The sequence below is a fragment of the Paroedura picta genome, chromosome 3 (genome assembly GCF_049243985.1).
Source record: "Paroedura picta isolate Pp20150507F chromosome 3, Ppicta_v3.0, whole genome shotgun sequence".
NCBI lineage: Eukaryota > Metazoa > Chordata > Lepidosauria > Squamata > Gekkonidae > Paroedura > Paroedura picta.
This window is the reverse complement of record NC_135371.1, coordinates 28,141,044-28,158,841: the sequence shown is the minus strand read 5'-3', so window position 1 is coordinate 28,158,841 and position 17,798 is coordinate 28,141,044. Positions and strand designations below refer to the sequence as shown.

The following is a 17,798-nucleotide window of genomic DNA, read 5'->3' as shown; positions in this document are numbered from 1 at the left end:
GAAGTAGAAGAAGAAGAAGAGGGACAGGAGGAGGAGAAGAGTCTTCCTAAACTGAGTATTCCTAAGGGGGGGAGAACAAGGGAGGAGGAAGAGGGTATTCCCAAGGTGAATATTCCTAAGAGGCAGAAGCAAGCAAAGAGGAAGAGGAGGCAGAAAGGAAGCTGAATTAGCAGAAGTAGAAGCAGAAGCAGAAGCAGAAGAGGAGGAGGAGGAGGGTATTCCTAAGGTGTGTATTCCTAAGAGGAAGAAGCAAGCGAAGAAGATGAGGAAGAAGAGGGGAAGGAGGAAGGTATCACTAAGGTGAGTATTCCAAAGAATAAGAAGCAAAGAAAGTGGAAGAGGACGATGGAAGGAAATAGCAGAAGTAGAAGAGGAGGAGGAGGGTATTTCAAAGGTGAGTATTCCTAAGAACAAGATGCAAGGGAAGATGAAGAGGAGGAGGAGGATCAGGAGGAAGGTAATCCTAAGGATAGTATTCCTAAGAAAAAGGAGAAAGGGATGAGGAAGAGGAGGAAGAAAGGAAGAAGCACAAGCAGAAGAGGAGGAGGAAGAGGAGATACTTAAGGTGAGTATTCCTAAGAAGAAGAAACAAGGGAGGAAAAGGAGGGTATTCCTAAGGTGAGTATTCGTAAAATGAAGAAGAAAAGGAAGAGGAAAAGGAGTAAGAAAGCAAGTAGCAGAAGTAAAAGAAGAAGAGGAGGAGGAGGAGGAAGAAGAGGTGGAGGAGGAGGGTATTCCTAAAGTGAGTGTTCCTAAGAAGAAGAAGGGAAGAGCAAGAGGAGGAAGAGAAGAAGTGGAATTAACAGAAGCAGAAGAGAAAAAGGAGGAGGAGGAGGAGGGTTTTCCTAAGGTGAGTATTCTTAAGAAGTAGAAGCAAGGAAAGAGCAAGACTAGGAAGACAGGTAGTGGCACAAGCACATGCACAAGAAGAAGAAAAAGAGGGACAGGAGGTTGGAGGAGGAGGAGGAGGAAGAGGAGGAAGTGAGTCTTCCTAAATTGAGTATTCCTAAGGGGGGAAAAAACAAGGGAGGAGGAGGAGGGTATTCCTAAGGTGAATATTCCTAAGAAACAGAAGCAAGCGAAGAGGAAGAGGAGGAATAAAGCAAGTAGCAGAAGTCAAAGAAGAAGAAGAGGAGAAGGAAGAGGAGCTGGAGGAGGAGGGTATTCCTAAGGTGAGTATTCCTAAGAGGAAGAAGCAAGCGAGGAGGAAGAGGAAAAGGAGGAGGAGGAGGATATTCCTAAAGTGAATATTCCTATGTATTCCAGTGAAGATGAAGCATGATGTAGCTCTGTTTTTCAGCTGTGGGATGACAGGCTGAAGGGTACAGCTGTTTTTTTCCAACAAAACTGAATTTGTGAGTCTTACCAAGCAGAAGACATCTGCTACACTACCACAGGAATCTTAGAAAGGAGAGGGTTGAGCTGCCGGCCTAATCCGAGAAATTCTTGCCTGTTGGTTTCCCACTCTGTAGGCTGTGAGCCAACTTTTGCTGGGGCCTCAGAAATGACAGCCCTGAAGAAAAGACAGAAATACAGATAAAACAGTCCTGAAATCTCCAAAGCTGGTTCTTAGAAACTAGGGGTGGTATGGAAGAAGATTAGTTTGAACAAGCCACAGGCCATTGCAATGTGGCAGTTACTTCATCAGGGTAGTGTGGCGGCACCCCTGCCTCACATGCTGGCACGCTGTTCTCCATAATCTGTAGTACACCGCAACTGTCTAGGTTTGGGAGGAAGCCAGACACAGAAGCACACTGAAACACCCTGACCAGACACACTGCTAGGACAGAATCCATCTTGGAAACCAGGACATGCCTCGGCTTGCCCTTTACTACAGGTTGGAATTTCAGGTGCCTCTGGACTCTAATTACGCCCCCCCCCCCGCCGTTTTGCTGGTAGGGTGGTCTGGCCAGAACTGGTTTGGCCAGGGGCTCTTGGCCAATTTCTTTGTCTTTGCACATCACTCATTCTTGACCCTTCTGCCGGGGGAAATCTCTTCCCCAAACCGTACAGATAGACCCACTGAGGACTGGTGTAAGACCAGGAAGTTAGGAAGTGTGAGCAAGGACCCTTATGCCGCTTGGGGTCTCCCCAGTCTGCCATGTTTGGTTCCATCTGAACCCTTGCCAGAGAAGGCTATTAGCAGTCCCCCAGTGAATCTGACCCCTGTAAACCCAGTCCAAACTGAGTTAGTTCAGCGGACCACCCAGTGTGACCGTATGGAGTGACAAGAGATCAGGAAGACCCTAACTTGGAAACCTCATGATGTTAAAGTAGTAGCAGACTGGCTTGGGCCTCTGAACAAGGACACCGGAGTACAGTGGCTCTTGGTGGTCTATTAACAGCACACTAACGCCACTGCGGAGGACTTGTGCCAGCTAGCGTGACTTTGCTTGTCAGGGTCTGACCTAGCTGTCTTGAACTCAGACAACTAGAGGGCTGAACACACTTGTATAACTAGAGTGGGTCTGAGAGATCGCTAGAATGCTTTGGCCAGCTCAGTTTCTCACTGGCTTGTTCTATTTGAGCAAGCAGGCAGCAAACGAAAGTGCGGAGGTTTACATCTGCAGGAAGCAGTTCTTAGGGCTGCTTTCGAAGTGTGGGAGGGCAGACCAGAATCGTGTCCCTCAGTATAACAGCCCTGAGTTCAAAGAAAACGTCCTAAAAGGACTCAATGCCCCGTCCCAAATCATGTTAGGCCCCACTGAACTGGCTGACCTGAATTGGGACGTCCTTGCCAGCAATATTGGACAAGTCTGTAATGTTCTCAGGAGAACTGGCTCCCCTGCTCCCCACAGCAGGGAAGAGGAAACAGGAAGCACAGGAGCCTGTTCAGGCCGTCATTTATGCCAACAATGGTCCCCATTCAAAACCTAGAACAGAAGCTGTGGCTTTAGAGCCAGGAAGAACCCCTCCGGCCAAAATGCAGAGTCTTCCCTTGGAATCCAGGCTGCTGCTCCCCCAACCCCTCATGGGAACCCTCAGCAGGCAGTTCCCTCTGCCCAGAATCAGTCTCAGCCCCCAGAAACTTCACTTTGGAAGTACTTGTGGGCCAGGCCCAAGGAAGCCAGACTGGATATGGCCCAGTTCGACAAGTTGGCCTCAGCATATGGGAGACTCTCCGTCAACCAGGCAGAGTTCCCACAGCCACCTTCCCCCACCCAAATCAGGGATAAGCCACAGAGTGGTTTTTTCCCCAATAACTTCCCCCAGAACAATCCTAAATCGAATAGACAGTCTGTCCCTCAACAGCAGAATAAAATGAGTGATCGGATTCTACTGTGGCGGGAACTTAGAAATGCTGGGACAGACATGACCCAGTATGATAACCAACCCACATCTGTGCTCATGTGTACCTTTGTGAACGCCATGAGGAAAAGGAAAAGCAGAGAAATGCTCAGATCTGAGCCAGAGAAGGATGCAAGAACCAGCTCCACAGAAATTTCTTCTGAATCCCCTAAGGATTGGCAGAAGGAAATAGATGAGCTCAAAACTCTTAGCCAGAAATCCAGCAACTCAGTAAGCAAAACTAGGAATTCCAGGACGAGCTTTGTAGAGTAAAAACCCAGGTTGAGAAGAACAGAAGAGAAAATGCCAGTGTAAAACCACACACTTAGAGCCTCTTGTGGCGCAGAGTGGTAAGCGGCAGAAATGCTGTCTGAAGCTGTCTGTCCATGAGGTTGGGAGTTCGATCCCAGCAGTCGGCTCAAGGTTGACTCAGCCTTCCATCCTTCTGAAGTTGGTAAAATGAGTACCCAGCTTGCTGGGGGGTAAAACGGTAATGACTGGGGAAGGCACTGGCAAGTCCACCCTGTACTGTGCCATGAAAACACTGGAGGGCGTCACCCCAAGGGTCTGACATGACTCGGTGCTTGCACAGGGGATACCTTTAAAGACACACTTGCAAAATGCACTGGATTCTCAGAGCAACACCGAAAATAGATTAGCCAGTCATCTATTTGTGCAACCCCCAACTTCACCTCTCTTCCCCAAAGAGAAAATATTTGGTATCGCAGCATTCCCACCTCAGAGTCAAGAAGAAAGCCTAGTCTCTGAGCATAAACAGAGTTCCAGAATCCAGGCTCACAGCATTTCTTTAGCAAGAACTATATTCTTTCTCATTTCACTCCTTGCTTCCCAGTGCATTGCACAAGCAAAGTCTTAGCAGACCTCAAATGGGGTGAAAATAATCCATTCTGCTTTGCATCTCAGTTTTCCAAAAAAGCTCCAGTACCAGGGAGCTAACCTGCACAATAGAATGATCTCCCAACATGGGTACATCTATTTTTTTCATTTGAAATTTTCAAATTTGGCTGCAATTGATAGAGCTTCCAGCTGCAGGAACAGGAGTGCTGTTTAGCAATTTGGAATCAGACTCTCTCTTACTAATTCCTAAGAGTCACGTCTTGCTCTCTCCGATCACCCACTGATTTACATAACTAAAAGTTATGTATTTCCACAGTACAGGAATGATCCTTTGTTTCCAGCCCAGGAAGAACTTTTGCTTTTGTTTACTGCCCTCAAGGAAGTGAGGGGGGGGGGGGTTCTGTCTTAAACCTTCTGGTTAGCAGTTTTGAAGTGTACCCATTGAATAACTGCTATGAATCAAGATGGAGCTTCCTCAGTCAGAGCTGTCTATCTGTGTAAGATTCACAATTAGGAAAATGCATGGGTGGAGAGGCATGAATGCATTCCCTGATATCGTATTGGCATTCTGAATAGAGGGGTGAAGGATTTCTTTTTGTTTTGTGACAAACACTTTTGCTTTTTGTTTGTTTTTCTTTGCTACCCCTTTTTTGGTGTCTTGAAGAAAGAAGAAAAACAAGGCACAGATCCTCTTTGGGAAATGTGTCCACAGTTTTTCCTTTGTTACATTTTCAGTCTTATTTTCTTTTGTCTTTTTTGTTTGTTTGTTTGTTTGTTTGTTTGAAGGAGAATAGAGTTTGCAATTCTGTATTGATTCAGGCCTCTCAGTCTGACTTATCAGCCAGCCAGAGGAGACTCTCTGCCCATGCACAGAGGAACAGTCTTTCCCCCTTAAGGATACGAACTCGCTCTGCCTAAGAACAGGAGCGCATTTAGCCCAGCAAAGGCTTTCCCTTCTCTTGGAAGGGGGGGGGGGTCCTTTCCTGAGACATTTGAGTCTTTGTAAATAGCCCCAGCCACAGCCCCCACTCCTTCACAGGTCGACTTGGCCAAGCTAAGTATGACTTTCCTTCTATCTCTCCTTGTTTCTCTCTTGGAGCTTTTGCTCCAGCCACTCCCCCTCAACAGGAAATAGTTGTTCCCTATTGGGACTGCCACTCTTGGAGTCCCCCTTTCTTGGAATTTGTTCTGTAAAATGTTTGAGCCCTGTGGAAGCTCTCAGCCTCCAAGGCAGAGTCTGCACTTACTTTGTTTATTCCATTGTCAATCCTGTTGAATTCAGATCGCTTTGAACTGGGATCTTTCTCTTCCCCCCCCCCCTCCCCATTGAAACAGGAAAGTCTTCTGCACGTGGTTAGGGTAGTTCAGAAGAGGGGGGGAGCCAAGCCTCTTTCTTTCTTTTCTTGAAGGGGGAGGGAGGAGCCAAGCAGGGAGCCTCTTTTTCTTTTCTTGGAGGGGGTGGGGGTGGGAGAGGATCGAAAAAGGCAGAGAAGGGAGAAAAAATTAGGGGCTTTTCCTTTAAGGCGAGTTTGTCACATGAACACCTGTGGCCAATCACGGGTCCTCTACCATGGAGGAGAGCCCAGATTCAAAACAGCCTTTATATATTGAGGCTTAAAAGCACTCTAAGATATTGCACAATAAAGGTAGGGTCACTCCGTATCAATCCTTCTTGCTGCAGAAGGAAATTTTAAATCGCCCCAAATCCAAACGGAAATTGCATTCTGTGTAGAGGGCAGGGACTGAATCGATCTGGGGTTGGAATAAAAGCCCCATGCAGTTTACACCCAGGTCTCCTTCCAAATGAGTATCTGTCCTGTTTCCAACAGTGCGTGTGCTGTCTTGTCACTTTGCTCGCTGTGTGGATAAGGACTCAGGGAATGCAAACTATTTCTGTGCAACCAGAAACAGCTCCCTCCCTCATGCTTGTCTTTGAGGTCCCACATCAGAACGGGACCTACAATTTGTCTATTGGCATTTTACACACCACCCCTCTTAGCTAGGGAAACCTATTCAGCAACCTTTGTCTACTCTTCCTCAAATGGATCTTGCTATCAGTTCTGTAATGTTCACCTTGGAACATCTCGGAGAACGATTTTCTCACTTTTGCTCTTTGCCAAAGAACATTTCCCTGGCACTGGCTTGCTCTCAAGCTCATGCCATCAATTTGGCCCTAACAACGACTAGGCAGGGACTGGTAGTTGCCCCACAGCTCTTCGATTCTATCTCTGCTGTTTCTCACGAGGGGTTTGGCATCCTCCTTCCCTTCCCTTGCCTTGTAATCCCCACCCCCCACCCTGGAGATGGCATCTAGATCCTCTTACCTGCTATATAGATCCAGTGTTTTCTGACTTGCAAGAAATCCTACTTTTCAGTCTGTGTAAGGTCATGGTGGGCACCCATCACAGTAGATCTTGATAGTCACATATGGGGGACACCCCTCTGCCCCAATCTTTCATCTGAGTTCATTGTCTTCGAAGCTCTAAATTTTGGAGTATCTTTTCTAAGCTGCATATCCATCAGGCTGTGTGCTCACTTGAGGCCAGCCTCAACAGGCTTTGCAGCATCACTCTTTGAAGCTGCACACTTCTCCATTAAACTTCTCTGCCTTCTTTCTCAATTGGGTGTCTCCCCCTTGAGCTCTTCCGCTCCGCTGTGCTGTTGATGCTCTGGGCCACTCAAAGACTCTTGCAACCCACGTCTGCCAAGCCTGCCCTAAGGAGGCTCCAGGCTTGTGCATCACACAACCAGTTCCTGGTCCCTCTGATGATCCTGCCTGCATGCTGTGCACCAGTATCCTGCTTGCCAACCTCCAGACCTGACCTGGTCAAGATGACAGCAACTCTGCCTGCATTTCCTGTGGATGTGCTCCTGTGATCGTGACCTGCTGCTCTACGCTTTCTGCCCCGGCCTACCTGCTGGAGAACGTCTGATGCTTGCTGTTTGCCCCTGCTCCTGCTCTATGAAGCCTCGCTGCCCAACCTGCCTGCTGCTTCGTCTTTGTGTTGTCTCGGACTCCAGGCACCCTCTGACACCCGGGATTTGTGTCTTCACTGCCTCTTCCCCTGTGATCATGACCTGCTGCTCTACGCTTTCTGCCCCGGCCTACCTGCTGGTGAATGTCTGATCCTTGCTGTTTGCTCCTGCTCCTGCTCCTGCTCTATGAAGCCTCGCTGCCCAACCTGCCTGCTGCTTTGTCTTTGTGTTGTCTCGGACTCCTGGTACCCTCTGACACCCGGGATTTGTGCCTTCACTGCCTCTTCCCCTGTGATCATGACCTGCTGCTCTACGCTTTTTGCCTCAGCCTACCTGCTGGAGAACGTCTGATGCTTGCTGTTTGCTCCTGCTCCTGCTCTATGAAGCCTCGCTGCCCAACCTGCCTGCTGCCCAACCTGCCTGCTTTGTGTTGTCTCGGACTTCAGGCACCTCTGACACCCGGGATTTGTGCATTCACTGCCTCTTCCCCTGCCATTTTAGTCACAAGGGGCGGAAGAAAGATCAACTTACATGCTGAACCCGGACCTGCACACAACTCCAGCTATTTGCTTGTTGCCACAACCACTTGCCAATGGCTCTCTCTTTCATCAAAAGGATCCTTCGACCAAGCTTCTTTTTCACCCTCATGGAGGAACCTCCTTTACCCTTCGGTGTGTTTGCAAACATCATCAAGCAATGTCTTAGAACAGCAACAAAATATATATATATGCATATATATAACAGCATCTTCAAGTGCTGGATGAGATGCCCATCTTCACCATCCTCGTGTCCAACTATTCAAGGAATCTCCAGCTTCACTCCCACCTTAAAAATGGGACAGGGGGGGGAGGAAATTTTTCAAAATATATTGTCTGTATTTCAAATTGTATTGTGCCATGTATTTCAACTCACTGTCTATTGCATTGTGCTGTATCAGTTTCCCCCAAAGTTTTAGTTAGCCTCGATAGTTCAAATATAGCTTGCTAGTTTTGGTATATAAGTTTTGCTAAATTGCTTAGCTTTACTTTGTTCTTATTGCATTGCTTATTAGAAGCTATTGATTAGTTCATTGCCTGCATTTTAGTTACTGTCTGCTTTCTGCCTGCTTCATGGTAATGGCTTGATATTCACTGCATTTGCTTTTTGTCTATTGTTTGCTAGATTGCCTTGCTCAACATTAATTTGCATTGGTTCATTGCTTTATTTATGGTGGAGAATCTCAAAACTAGTCAGTCTTTGAAAGTTATTGCAACTCTGAAACTTGAAGGTCCTGTTGCTCTCAATAAAATGTTATTCTGAGGGACATAGGAAAAGAGAAACAGCAACCCACTGCTAACCCTTGCCCCTCCAAACTCTTTTTGCTTTTAATTGGCTACAGTTTTGTAGACTTTAGTTTTTCTAGTGGCAGAAAATGGCCCCACTGTTCTTTCTGCATTTCCGTTTTCATTCTTTGCCGCCATGCACACAGTAGACATTGGGTCTGAATCAGGCACACTAAGGAAGAACTCTTCCATGAGTAGTCTAATTCAGAGGGGGGGATTGTTAAGGTATGGCAACACTCCTGCCTTACATGCTGGCACACTGTACTCCATAACCCGTAGTACACCGTGACTGTCTAGGCTTGGGAGGAAGCCAGACAGAGGAACATGCTGAAACACCCTGACCAGACACACTGCTGGGACAGAATCCAGCTTGGAAACCAAGACATGCCTCGGCTTGTCCTTTACTACGGGTTGGAATTTCAGGTGCCTCTGGACTCTGATTACCCCCCCCCCCCCGTTTTGCTGGTAGCGTGGTCTGGCCACAACTGGTTTGGCCAGGGGCTCTTGGCCAATTTCTTTGTCTTTGCACATCACTCATTCTTGGCCCTTCTGCCAGGGGAAATCTCTTCCCCAAACCCTACAGCTAGACCCACTGAGATATGATGGCTCCCTTGCTCAGACCCATTAACACCTTTGTCTAAGGCTATCAACAGCCATCTCCTGCTTGGGCCAGCAGTTGCGGACAGCAGGCTCAGTGGAAATTTCCAACTAGCCTCCCACCTGGCTTGCATCACGTAGGCCAGCTCCCACAAACCCATATAAACAAGGGGTTCAGCAAGCCCCTGTGTGCATTTTGGATATGGGATTCATCTGCACACCCTGCAGTCTCCGTGCTGCCTGCTTTCTCTTGCCTATCATCTCTACAGGAAATGGTAACTATAAGGGACCCTCTTTTCCCCACCCTATTCTCCTCTATCTGACTGCTTGTTAGTGTGTTAGCTATATTTATGCTTTTTATTTTATTTTCAATAAAGCTTATATTACTATTTTACCATTTACATTTGCCTTGAGTTCCTGTGGGTTCAATAACTCTCGTATACATGGGCAAGATCCAAATGCTAGTTACCTTCCTCTCACTATAATTGGGCTGTTTTCCCCACGAGCTCTAAGACACGTGTTCTAGGACACGTGTCCATGTAATTTGGGTAACCGTAGCACCGACTACCATTTTCTGGAGTCAGGAAGGAATTTTCCTCCAGGGCAGATTGGCCAACACTCCTGGAGGTTTTTCACATTCCTCTGAGCACTGGGCAGGGATCACCCATTAGGTGATCTAAAAACATTTAAATAGGGCTCCTAATAAAATGCCTCAAGAGAAACTCTTTTTGTTTGCCTGTCTGTTGTTTGCTGACATGAAAAGGAGAAGGGCGATGATCCTCTCTGGGTTTCTACCAGTCGGCAAGCCTCTCCAACAGAATCAGTTCTCAGGGGAATATGTTCAGTGCCACGCAACCCCCTGCCACCGCCATTCTGTTCCTCACGGGGCTCCAAAATCAGAAATATATCTGGCTGGGCTTGGTTTGCAAAGTCCTCCCTGGCAGCTGGTGGGAGATGGGCAGTTAGGGTTGATGCTTATTATACTTGCCTACAATCATCATCGACACTTCAGCCAACTGGTCAACTAGTATTTGTCTAGTTCCTGCTGATTCAGAGACATAATTTCTGGCCTAGGACAATTAGAATACCTGTGAATGCTATTGTGTAACAGTGTGGAGAAAGAACAGTGTGGAGATTTCACTGGCCAAGTTCACGCTGATCTCGGGGTGTGCATTTGGATAAACCTGAGTCAAAATAAAAGCCCAAATGAAGGGTTTCAGGTCAGTTTGCTGATAGCTGAATGGCCCTAAGATGCTCCCAGAAGGATGGTAGTACTGTATATTCGCATATAAACCGACCTGGATATAAGCCGAAGCACCTAATTTTACTACAAAATCTGGGCAAACTTATTGAGTCGCATATAAGACGAGGGTGGGGAATGCAGCAGTTATTGGTAAATTTATATTAAATGAGTCACCAGTAGGTTAAATGTTTTTGAATATTTATTTCAAAGAAAAACAGTAAACTAGCTCTGTCAGTGCAAAAGAGGGCCAGGAAACCAGAGCAGAACAACAGTACCCGAAGTTGGCAACCTCCCACAACAAGTACAACAGCTACCAAACTGGGAGAATGGGACTACTCTAACTACAGCTACAGTGCCCCCCCCCCAGAACAAAACATTGAAATAAAGAACTGTAAAACTCAACACTGAAAGAAAGAACTGTAAAAATCAACTTTTAAAAGAAACAGAACCCCAAGAAGAAAAGGCAAACAATGCTGCCCCCCCAGAAAAAAGAAGAAATAAACATTCAGAGAAACAGTAAATCTAAAGCACCCCCCAAAACCCACCTCACCCCACCCACAGAAACCAAAATAATAGTTTGGAAGAAGTGAAGGCAAAAGGAAAAAAAGATCAGAGTCCCTCAGTCAAACCATTGCTGTCCTACAACCACCCAGAGCAAGCAAACTTCAGCTTGCAGGAGGTTTGCAGAAGCAATGTAACGATTGGCTGACTGGGAGCAGGCTGTTAGTTCAATTACTGTATATACCCGCTTATAAGCCAAGGAGGACTTTTTCAATGTGAATACTGTGCTGAAAAACCCAGCTTATACACGAGTATATACGGTAACCATTATTTGTCTCTTGGTATTTCAAGAGAGATTTTTGGGTGTGAAGAAGTGAAGGAGTGAGAAGACAAAGGAAGGGCTCTTGGCAAACAGCTTGTTAGGTGGCACAGATGCCCATTAAATTTCCTGTGGGAAGACTTGGACTCCAAACTCTGGAGGTGGGGCGGTAATAGACTTCTTTTCCATTATTTTCAATGGGATATAGACTGAGAATTTGGAGGCCAAATCATCACAAAGAAAATAATAGTCCTTTAAAATGTAAAGGGATCAAGTGTCATGTCAACAAACAGCTGTTCGTCAAGAATACTACCTCTCTCTCTCTTTCTCCCTCCCCATTCCTGGTCACTGTGGAGTGAGAGGAAGTGGAAAGGAATGGAAAAATTATTGGTCCCAACACAACATACACCAAGTATTGAATCCCGAGCCAGTAACAAAAAAGATGTCTTCCCTGAAACCGTTAACTGAAATTAATGCAAAAATCTGAAGTGCATACTTGATTTGATCAGTGCAAGGAATATTCCCCCATGCATCATTACCATCTTGGACCAGCCCTCCTATATTTCAGCTGAGAATCCTTCCTTTTGAGAATCTCTCTGTTCAGTGAGCCCTGTATTTGGGAAGGGTGTATCTCACTTTGTAGACCTCGAGCATCATCAGAACAAAAGGCAAGAGAATTATTGCTGAAGTTTTAAATGGGAAGAGGGAGTGACAACTGGAACCCCAAAATCATACTCTTGAGAAGAAAGTATTTCTTTTATTTCAAGGCAATTACGCAGGATAGAAAACTGTTGGTCTTGAGAGAGCCAGCTTGGTGAGTTGGTTACTAATCTAGAGTACCAGGTTTGATTCCCTATTCCTTCATATGCAGGCAGCTGGGTGCCTTTGAGCCAGTCACAAATCTCTCAGAGCTGCCTCAGTCCTACCTACCTCACAGAGTGTCTGTTGTTGGGAGAGGAAAGGTAGGTAATTGTAAGCCGCTTTGAAACTCCTTTGGGTAGTAAAAAGCAGGGTACAAAAATCAGCTCTTTTTCTACTTCTTGATAAGGTTTACAGTATGGATTGTACGGAACCAATCTTGTGTGAGTGGTTTATGAGGCCAGTGAGAGAACTTAAAACTGAGGGCCTTTCTGCACGCCATAATTTTAGCGTTATACTTACCCTCTGAAGATGCTATGTTCTGGCCACTCCGCATGACACGGCCAACCTCCTGCATCCAGCCAGCAAACTGCTCGCTATATCCGCCAATTTAAAGCCCAAGTTAGTGAATCCCAAAAAGTGGATTCACCAACCTAAAAAGCGCTATCCTCCAGCAGACAACCAGCAGGCCACCAGCCAAAGAAATGTATGGAGCCCAAGAAGTGCTACCTCCGTCTCTAATGTCCTGCCCTTGCACCTGCTTCCCTCTCCCTTCTTACAGGAACAGGGAATGCTTTTTAAAAATGGAGAACAGCCTGGAGCAACAAATAGGTGTACAAGTGTGCAGGCGATGCCAGAAATAAAGTATTTTTCCCAAAGTTGTAACACAAAGCATGCCTCTCTAAAGTCCCCCCCCCAAAAAAAATCAGGAATGAGATTAATATTTAAAAGTATCTAAAGACTCATGATTCCATAGTTCAAAAAGCATTATGCATAGGTGGAGTATTTAAATGGAGTATTATTTTTTTTTTTAAATAGCAGGCATCGCGGGACCTTAAAAACATGGAGAAAGGGGATAGGCTGCCTGGCTTGATTGACAAGCGGAAGAGAGTCACATATAAAGCGTTTTGCTCTCTTCTGCTGTTTCCAGCAGCAGTTGTGGGAGGGTAAGAAGCGCAAGAAGGTGGCAGAGTAGAGTGAGATAGCAAAAAAGTGAGGAATGGCCGAAATGCGTGATAATATTTAGCACTAGGCCATTCAGCTGGTGGAATGCTACTTTTACCGATGTGTGGAAATGCCCTGAGGAAAGTCTGGCTGAGGTTTGTAAAAAAGGACCTCTCATACCCACCATAAACAGAGCAATGATTTATATACAAATTTTATTTATTTACTTATACTCAGTCTTTCTCCCCAAACAGCTTACATTGTTCTCATCTCCTCCATTTTATCTTCACAATGATCCTCGGAGGTAAGTTAGACTGACAGAAAAATTGGTGCAAGGTTACCCAGTGAAGTTCCAGAATGGCAGAGTGGGGATTTGAACCTGGATTTCCCAGATCCTGATCCAACACGCTAACCCCTATGCCACAGGGTTTAGGGACACAACATGCTTCTATACAATCCTATGAGTAATTATACCAATACAGTACAGAGACTAATTTATTTGAAAAAGAAAAAAAAAACAGAGAAAAAGAACAAGAGCAAAAAACTTAAAATCTAGCAACTAAAGACTTTTTTTAGAATTAAAAATAAAATATTTAAGTAGGCAAAAATATAAACTGAAGTTTCTATAAACAGTTCATAGAATCATAGAAACATAAAGTTGGAAGATACCTCCAGGATCATCTAGTCCAACCCCATGCAGAATGCAGGAAATTCACAACTACCTATCCAACCACAGTGACCCCAATTCTATGCCCATATGATGCCCCCCCCAAAAAAACCCAGAATCCCTGATCAGTCTGGTCTAGAATGAATTTGCCTTCTGATCCTAAAGTGGTGACCGCCATTTCTCTGGACATGCAAGAAAGGGCCACAAGAGTCAAGCACCGACATAATCCCTTCTGCCCACCCACTTTCAATCTGCCTAAGTTCACAGCATTTCTGTCAGATGACTTCTCTCCAGGTTAAACAGACCGTTCTCTCAACCTTTACTCATACATCTTGGTCTCCAAACCCCTCACCATTTTCATTGTCCTCCTCTGGATGTGCTCCAGTTTATCTAAATCCTTCTTTAATTGTGGTATCCAAAACTGAACACAATACTCTAAGTGAGGTCTAACCAGAGCAGAGTATGGCGGTACCATCACCTCATGCAATCTTGACACTATACTTCTTTTGATACAACCCAAAATCCCATTTGCCTTTTCAGCCACCAACTCATACTGCTGACTCATGTTCAGTGTACTGAACTACTGAACTACTCAAACCCCTAGATCATTTTCACACATACTACTGCCAAGACAAGTCTCCCACAACCTATATTGATGCATTTGATTTTTTTCTACCTAAATGCAGAAATATCGAAAATGTCTATATGCCATTGTTGTCTATCAGCTACAAGTTAATATATTAATACTGTTCTACAATGTTTATTACTATCATGATCTTGTTGTTACTCTTACTGTTGTTACCACATCACCATAAACTGAGTTAATTGAATTATTTCAGGTAAACTGTCCTGAGCCTTCGGGGAGGCCAGCATATAAATAAATGAAATAAATAAATAAAAACAGAGTATCAAGGTCCTCAGTCCACGGATTAATCAGAGGCATGTTTTTATGTTTCTCACCTTTTCAGTGTGCCAATCTAACATCAGTAGTAAGGGCAGAGAGGGTCCATTTTGTTGGCCATTTCTTAGCCTCCAAGAATTTAAAAGTACATCAGCATCTCCACAAATCAATGAACTTTCTAATACAAAATTGATTGAGTAATAACTTCTTCCCAGAAAAACCAAATGACTGAATACATCCAAAGTATATGTTTAAGGGACGTGTCCTGTGAGTTACAATGGCAGCAGTTAAACACTTCACTCACTCCTTTGATAAAGGGTAGCTGTGCTGTCCAGGATATCCTAAACATAATTTTCTGCTGAATGAATCAAAGCTTAAGATCCATGGAGAGAGCCAGTATAAAAATATCCCATCGCTCCGGTGAAACAGGCAACCTTATTCTTTTTATTCCTGAGACTCTGCATATTTCTTAATCAACATCCAATATTGATAGACAAATACCAGAGGTTTCATTTTCTGTCTTGATTCAGTTAGGGCTTCCAGGCGAAAGCGGTCTCAGAACTGGAATGCCACAGGGTCATATTTAGATAGCAACAAATGTTGCCATTGCCAATACTGCAAGTCATGTCTATATCTCAGCTAAAAAAATGACAGAAACTCATCAACATATATCCATTGGTCCAATGCAAGAATACAGTACGAGCCCCTAAACTCAACCACTTGCTGCCTTTCCATGAAAAATAACAGTATTTTTAAAACTAACAGTATTTTTAAAACAAAATATTTAAATCTTATATAAATAAAACTAAATAATATTAAAGTAGCCAAATAAATACAACGTTAGAGGGTTTTGATGCACAATCTATACTCTGGATAAGAGGCCACTACAATGTCCAAAGATGATAATCTACACCAGTCCCTCCCCTAAAACTGGCCTGTACCTTTCCCAGGATTTTATTAGTTTCTAACCTGCCTACAAGTTGGAAATACAGGGACAGAGCATAAAGTTTCCTGGCTGGCTGGCCTGTAGTTGGACAAGTCCTCTTTGTCTCCCTTTTATAAAATGGTGCTATTATAGTATATCTCTCAGTGGCTGGCATAACACCTGTCAATTTCAGTTTGAAAAGCTCTGGGGAAATTAAATTTGTACTGGGGGCTTTCCCATTCTTAAGAAATTCTGTCTATAGGCATGGTGTGGCTACAGTACCTCAAATCTGATTCTTTAGGGAGAATTCAACCCAGTCCAGGATAGGCTCTCTCCATAATCAAGTACTGGCTCCATTATCAGGCAATAGAACCTCAGTTTATACTACAAAATTTCATGCTTCTTTGAGAGAGAGAGAGAGAGAGAGAGAGAGAGAGAGAGAGAGAGAGAGAGATGGGTTGAAATTGATAGCGTCTTCTTAAGTAAGTAAGAGCATTTTAAGACTAGGAAGTCCCCAGTTAAAGAGGCAGTGTGCTAAGCTCTCACCTTTCGAAGCCCAAACGTTGTGGCCAGTTGTTCACATGAGGAGTGCCCAGCCTTGCTCTCCAACTCTGCCTCGTACCCTTTGTGGCAAAATGGGTGCTGGAGGTGGTTGGAGCTCTGAAATGGCTGCCCTGGGCCTGCAGGTTACAATGGCTGCTAGGGGGTGTAAAGGCTGTAATTGCCTACACTTCCCAGGAGACTCAGGGAAGGGAGTGGGTCACATGACCCAATGAGAAGGGAGGAGTCAGGCTCCAACAGGGGGAGGAGTGTGTGAGCATTTAGGCTCCAGACCTCCTGGGGGGGGGGGCAGATCTCCTCTCCAGAGAGAAGACCCTGCTTGCCCTAGACCGAGGGGCAGGAGCCTGGCCAGGCCACAGGAGAAGCAGCCACCAAGGAGGTGGGCAGTAAGACTGGCAGGCAAGTGGCCACAGTAGCCTTTTCCCATCTTCTGCAGGCAGTGTAAGGAAAGAGGAGTGCATTCAGGCATTCTTTTAAGTTCATGCCTGCAGCGTATTTAAGTGCTGTGGCTTGAAGTCATGTGATGTGCTGGAGGGAGTGAAATTTTTTCTATCTGAGTGTTAATAGTTCAATAAACCAAGTGGCTAGTGCTCTGGAGCACCTAGTCTCCCCCCCCCCTTGGGTACTACTCATGTGTTGGGAGGGCCCAGGGGAGGAAAACCAGGCAAAACTAGATGGTTGCCAACTCTCCAGGCGGGACCCAAAGATTGATGGTATTGACTCATAAACACCAGGAACCCAGCCGAGGGATCTCACTGTCCCTTGGGAAGGGGTAGCACAGTCAGTGAGTGGTGGCAGCGATGGACAGGAAGAGATAGGCCACACCCAAGGAAAGGGTGGAGGGCTGGAACAGGGCCCAAAGTTTTGGCATCTGTCAAGCAGGCACCCGATTCTGCCACACCCTTCTTGCTTTGTGAGCAGAAGGAAGAGACCTGTGGTGACAGATGGTGTTTCTCCTCAATCATTTCTTTTAATTTTCTGTTAAAGAAGGGGGTTGCATGTATGGAGAGAGAAGTGCAGGAAGAGTCTGCCCCACTTGTGGCAACAGCAACCTGAAGCCCATAGGTTTTTACATCCGCCTCCCTTATTGGGGGGGGGGGGAGCAGCAACATCAGGAGTGAGGAGAATCCATGCCACAGGCTAAAAAAGTTGACCTTCTCCACTGTAACATGAACCTTTTAATGCTTCTAAGCACTCTGCCATATTACCGGATTTCAGTGTCACATAAAGACTAACAAAATTTTATTCCTGTGTGTTTCTAAGGTAGAGTTTTTAAAAGTCCATCCTTAGGTATGGCAGTAAAGTTAACCATTCTAAAGTGCAGATGATTTGCTTGTTTTTTTTGAAAAGTCTGCATCTCAGATGAACCAGGTTTTCTGAAATGCATCCTCAGTCTTTCCCAAAAATGCATACTCACAGGCAGTTCCTCCATGAGCTGGGACAGATTGATCCACTCCGCATTAATCTAACAAAGCCATCTCTGGGAAACTCTGCTTGATGTTGCAACTTCCTTCCAAGGGCTATCAACCCAGCCAAACTGGGTCAGGTGAGTACTGCAGCAAAGAGAGGCCTGGGAAAAGCTGTCCCAGTTTGCACAAGATGGATTGCACAAAGCTGTTGATGGAATAGATTCTGAGCAAGGCTCCTGAAGGAGAAATGGGCTTCACTCCCTCATCCAGGCACATCCTGGCACACACCCTGGCGAAGGGACCAAAAAGAACATCAGTGAGACAGTCTTCATCTGGAAGCTTTAAGTGATCATACATCTCCTTACTGAGTGGGTGTCTCAGCATGTGACCATTGGGGGAAGGGGATGAGGGTATGGTTTATGCTTGGA

At 45.4% G+C, this 17,798-nt stretch overlaps 1 long non-coding RNA gene across 3 annotated transcripts in view; it reads right to left on the bottom strand.

Annotated features, from left to right (window-relative positions):
• Window positions 1-16,182, bottom strand: part of LOC143834557 (uncharacterized) — a 63,405-nt gene extending 47,223 nt beyond the window's left edge. For 2 of the 3 annotated variants that reach the window (XR_013229822.1, XR_013229824.1), the window contains exons 1-2: window positions 15,947-16,182; window positions 1,367-1,513 (exon numbers count right to left, since the gene is read on the bottom strand). This is a non-coding gene — a long non-coding RNA (uncharacterized LOC143834557). Of the gene's footprint in view, window positions 1-1,366; window positions 1,514-7,653; window positions 7,905-15,946 lie in introns of those variants that run through there. The other variant, XR_013229823.1, reaches the window with a different exon arrangement.
• Between the last annotated feature and the right edge of the window lie 1,616 nt (window positions 16,183-17,798).